The following is a 6,256-nucleotide window of genomic DNA, read 5'->3' as shown; positions in this document are numbered from 1 at the left end:
TCTATATCATAGAGTTATCAAAGTACCTAGCTTTTGTGAGTGAGAAAAAGAAGCTTGTAGAAGTTTCTAATTCAAGTTCTAATTGCTAAGTTATTCTACCTTGAATTATCAAGGAATATGATACCTTAAAATCGGTTCTAATATGTATGACATATTGCAAGGACCAAGGACAAAAATGAGTAAGATCTTGGCTAAGGAGGTGACCTTATGGATGGTTGCACTTCTATTTATTTTGATTTGTTGGATAATTTAATAAAATGGTTTTGATACATTTATTTGGTTATTGCCATATGGATGGCTGATGAAACATCTAAATTTAGCATTTAGATGTTAAAACTTTTATGTTTCATGTTTAAATAATTATTTGAAATAATTATATCATATTTAATTATCCTCATTTCATATTTGTCCTTGCAATGATGTTTGATCAATTATGAATTGTGATTAACATCAAATAAATTTGATTAATAATTCACATTGATCGACTAACCAAGTGAGATTACTTAGATGAGATCTTAGTAAAAGATCACATGAATTTATAATTAACTAATCAAAAGAATGAATATCGATTCATGTAAAGATGGAACTTTCTTATGAATAATACATAAAGATGTTTATTCATATAGTAATATGATTTAGTCTATATCTCTTTGATACATAAAGCCCATTTTAACATTCCAAACCAAAATGATTTCAAACACGCATTTAGATGAACAAAAATGTAACTTTATGGAATGCTCAAAACAGTTTAAACATTATACTCACAAAGGATCTTAAATTTAGTGGGAGTATGATGACACTAGGAAAAGAGTTTCTTTAGTATTACTAAGTTACATTGAAATATAACATTTAAGATTTTGCGTAAAGATGCATAATCAATATACTTTGAATGTATGAGAACTCCATAAATTTAGTAGGATAAAGTGAGATGTATTATTCATATTTTATGATTCTACTAAATGAGATTATATTGGAGTTTTAAACTTTGTTCTAATAAAAGAGATATTAAATGTTGGATTTAAAAGAATGTACAAGTGTGCTTATCTCATATACATAAGGAGGTTAGTGGGAGTGAACATAAATCTTTGGTGATACAATTGCATAGGATGCATACAGCATAGTCTAGTTGGAATGGTTTCCAAGAAGGAAAGGCACTACAAATGTATATAAACAAAGTCATATGCATCCTATTGAATGACTCAAATAGAAGGATATTTAGAGATCATTAGTTCATGCAAGTAATAAAAAGATTCTAAACATTGTTAACTTAACAATGGAGTCATACTCATAAACTTGAGTCTCATTGGATATAAATATAGTAATATGACAAGATATTATGACATCACAAAGATAAAAGCAATTAACCAAATTAAAGGGGCATAAGCAAGTCCACATAAAACCATGATTGCTAGATGGATTATATCCACATATGATGAGGTAGCCATTGCCTTTATGCTAATGGGAGATTGTTGTAATGAGCTTTGTAGCCAATTGAAATTGGTCAAAGCTTGGTTCCAATCATGCAAGAATACCATTCACATTGAATGGTTAAAGGTTTTCCTTTATCAATTAGACATCAATTATAATGAGTTTTACATCCAATTGGATGAAGTCTATGAGATTAATACCTTGGAAAGGAATTGCAATGGGTTGTAATAATGAGAGTCCTGTACATCGAAACGTAATCTTTACATGTTCCTAGTCAGTGTATCATTGAGACTAGACATTAATGATGCCTAAAGACTAGTACATTCTATGTTCTTAACTTGAGAAGTAAGCAAGCGATCTTGTAGGTTGAAGAATAGAAATAATTGAAACTAGAATGTAGGTGCTTGCCATGGGAGAGCAAGTTCATTGAACATGACCCAACATGAGAAGTGCATTTGGTATTTTATTCTAGTGTCTATGTAATACTTATTTGTGTTAGTCATGTAAATACTCTTTAGGGTTAAGACATCAAGTTTTCTTATATGTGGAGTGCTATATATTTGATTATATCTTTACAAGTCCTACCAAGGATACCAAAATAGGATATTATTGGTTGTCGCATGAAGCATATGAAGGAAAATGAGTATTTAAGATAGGAATTATGACTCTAAGTGATTAAAGGGACATATCCTAATCGTTTTTTATTTGTATTAGCTTATTAAAATCCTTGGCCAAGGTGACTTGGAAATTATGAAAGAGTTTCATAAATCTTTTAAGAGCTAATGATCTAACATCAAGAACGATATGAAGATTTATGAGAGTAGACATTACCCATGCTTTTATAATCTCTGAGATATATGATAAGGGAATGAATTACACTAAGAAACTGATCACTGAAAGGTTGAGTCAAATCATCTTGACTCCTCTAACATTTGGGTGACAATGGTGCATTGCTAAATGTCAATGTTGATCTATGAAATTAAATTAATTAATTAAGATTATAATTTAATTTTATTACCAACATGTTAGAAGCCTAATGGGTCATACACAAAAGATTATGATTGAGATTAAATTGGGATAGGTGATTAAGTTGGACTTAAACAAAAATTGAAAGTTATGAACTTCAATTAAACTTAATTAAATTATTTAATTAAGTATAAGGACTAATTAACAACTTAATTGAATGGTTCAATTTAGTGTAAGGACAAATTAGCAAATTACATGAAAAATAATGTAAAAGCTAATTAAGGTTGATGCTGTCCATTGTTGGCAGCCCACAAAAAGGGACATATCCTATACATTGAATTGAAAACCTAGGTTAAACCTTGACAAAAGAGATTTAGATAGACTTTGAATAGAATAGCATATGATCAAATGCACTTAATTGATTAAGTAGTCTGATTTGCATACAGAGTAGACATACACCTATAAGCCATACATAGTCAAAATTAGAGCATGAACTTAATAAATCTTTCTTCACTTTAATTTGCATAGGCATATAGTAAATCAATTGAAAGAGGTATTTTTATGAGAAACTTGACAAAGACTTATAAATAATTTAAAATTTTAGGTTAGCAATTTAATCCATTAAACTGAGTTAAGAGAGATAGACAATAATCAAATGAAGTATTGAGGGACATCATAATCTTAGGTCTAGTAGTTGAGTTTTATAAAACAAATTTGTTATTTAATTTTAGTTTTATTTTATTAGTTTTAATTTTTCTCTTTAATAATTTTAAATTTAATTATTTCAATAAAATTAAGGTGTTACAATTTTAGTAGTTAATAGTAAGAATTAATTCAATTCTCTATGGGACCGACACTTTACTCATCACTATATTATCTTTGTAATACGTATACTTACGTGGGTAAAAAATTGAACAACAATACTAATGCTTGTTCCCTTCTAATGTTCACTCACTAAGTTTTATGCTCATCGTTTTCAACTTATGTTTTGGTTTTTAGATTTAGAGGTAGCTAGATCATAGTTCGTGAGGAGATTCACGTCTATCTTTTTGGTAAGTCATTGGCCATGGCATTCAGTTGATATCACCAACCCATAAAGCCACTCTGCTAACTAGTCATGTGTCATTTTATATTTGATAGTTGTTAAATATATACATATGTAGGGGAATGTAGCCGCGAGATGGCCTACACACTATAATTTCTTATTAATGACGTGTGTGTGTGTGTGTGTGTGTGTGTGTTTTGGAATTGAAAACAAGCTAAATGCATGGTTCAGGATATGAATGCTATGATTGGAAATGGAAAGTTATATTGTGATGAGTTTATGGATGTACATACTTTAAGGAGATTGGTATATTGAATGAATTCGAGTATGAGGCTTGTTTGGGTCTAGTAGGTTTCGCCTATTGAGCCTATGTGTCGATCATGGCCCGAGATTGGGTCGTGACAACATGTTTTCCATACATATCATTGCAAGAGTTATTTACATGTCTTCTACAAATGAGATTCAGCTTGATCTTCGTGATTGTTTTTCTCAAAAGAGCATACCTTGAATCTTTGAAATTCAGCATAATAGTATTTCTCTTCATAAGAAAAATAATTTTTTTGTTGCTTACTACATTGTTAATCTTAAAAGTTTAAGGGATGAGTTAGTTTATTAGTGCTCTCTTCCAACATGTACTTGTGATGCCCTTATGAAATTCTTGAATTAGAAAAGGTTGATCATTTAATGTGTTTTTTTATGGGTTTGAATGAATCCTATATAGACTTGGAAATTTTGCACGCAACACATTAACATGAAACAAAGTTAAATAAGTTTGAGTTTATGGTAATTGTGTTCATATGTCAAATCTACTTAACTTCTTTTGTTATCATGTTACCATATCGACCTGTATAACTTGATTACCTGTTTATGATCCATATACATTATTTCTATTTTATAAATAGGTTTTGAAGGACAAGAATGATATGTGGCAGTGGAAAGGGAGTCTTTAATCTTGGCTTTGGTTTTTTATATACTAATTATGGATATTATTTCAATTTTGTTGTGGTTCTTTTATGTTGATATTGATGTTGAATTTTATTATCTTTATGGTGATGTTGATGAATTTTTCACATGCTTGATGGATGTTATTATTCTGTCGTAGCTGTTATATAATTGTTAGTTTTAAATTTGAATTATAAAGTTAAATTTTATTTTTATGTTAAAATTAAATTATTAATAAAAAATATTTTAATTTAATCATGTTTAAAAACTTCATTTTGATAATAGTTTAAATAGGTTTTCAATCTTGTCGTATTGTATAAATTTAATCAAACCTATTTAATAAACATGTTAAGCATATCATGTCATATTACACGTTTAATAAATATATCAATATACTTATTTATGACCTTGACCCATTTAATTAATGGGGTCATGTTCTTATTTATTCTTATAACTATTAATAGCTTATTTTTACTTGATACAATGCAAACACGAATTGCCAAATCTACTCTTACGACAATGTTTAAAGTCAAACAACACCCTTAAGTGTTTGCAATTTAAACTTCTTTCCATTAGCAAAATTACTGAACAATAAAAATGTTCTGTGAGCTTTCTATCTGGATTTTTGTGTCTTTCAAGACCTCATAACAAAAAAGGTGATTGTACTAGGTAAAGAGCATGCTAGTCTTTTCATTTTCATATCACGCCTTATCACCTTTTTTGTAGTACTAGTTTCATATTCTTTGAAGTTTGATTTATGGCATTGGCATCTTGGTCATCCCTGTTCTGCCATCTCTTCTCACTTTCATGCTTTAGACTCTAGTATTTATTTTTCCAATAAATACCTGTGCAATATGTCTTTTGCCAAAACATTAGAATATTTGTTATAAAATTACATGTTTTGATTTAATACATATAGATGTTTAAGGTCGTTATTCTATTGCTTTTATATGCAGTGCCCATTACTTTTTCACACTTGTGGATGATTATTTGTTCCTTTCAACTTGGGTTTAACTTATGTAACATAAATCTCATACTCTTTCTTATATTACACTCTTTTTTTTTGCAATGGTTCAAACTCTTTTTTTATTTTTTATTTTTTTGAAAAGGCAATGCATTAATTTCATTAATCAAAAGGAGAGAAATCCTACACCAAAGATGGTGTAATTTTCCTTTCCACTGATTACAAATGGAAGTGTTCAAAAAGAGCCACCTTTCTAAGGATCTATACAATTACTTTCCCATATCAAGTCAATCAAGTACTATACAATTCCATAATGTAATAAACACATCTTAAATTCAAAAATTCCTTATAGGCAAATCGCAAAGAAATCCACATCAACCATGATCTAGCTTCTAGTTCAAATCTCAAGATGCAAAAACCCTATGTCATCCATAACTTCCATAAACCAAAGGCAGAATCCGGACTAAGCAAGGGAAACATGAGGCAAGAAAACCACCAACAAACACAATCACCTAAAGAAAGCAGGCACATAAAGTTTACTTGGGCACTTGATTATAAACAACCAATAGCTCAATTTCTCATGGACAATTGCCTTTGCCAATCTATAGGGCTGAGCAAATCGACGAATTGGGTGATTTGGTCCGTCATACCTAAAGATCCAATAGACCAAACATTTTTAAAATCTGATCAAAATCGACCAAATATAAAAGAAGATCAAACCGACCAAATATAGAATTGGTTTGGTCGGTTCGATCTTAGACTACTGGATCAAAATTTTATCACTTTTTTTTACAAATTATAATATTAAAACTTATAATCTTCATCCATAATTATAAAATATACATATAATGTAAGCATGAAAAAACATATATTTGTTCCTTTACTCACACTTGGTGAAAGCTTGGTTTACT

The sequence above is a fragment of the Theobroma umbraticum genome, unplaced genomic scaffold, assembly GCF_002168275.2.
Source record: "Theobroma umbraticum cultivar Fairchild unplaced genomic scaffold, ASM216827v3 scaffold_86.0, whole genome shotgun sequence".
In the NCBI taxonomy this organism is placed as follows: Eukaryota; Viridiplantae; Streptophyta; class Magnoliopsida; order Malvales; family Malvaceae; genus Theobroma; species Theobroma umbraticum.
The sequence above is the reverse complement of the archived record's forward strand: the minus strand, read 5'-3'. Positions refer to the sequence as shown.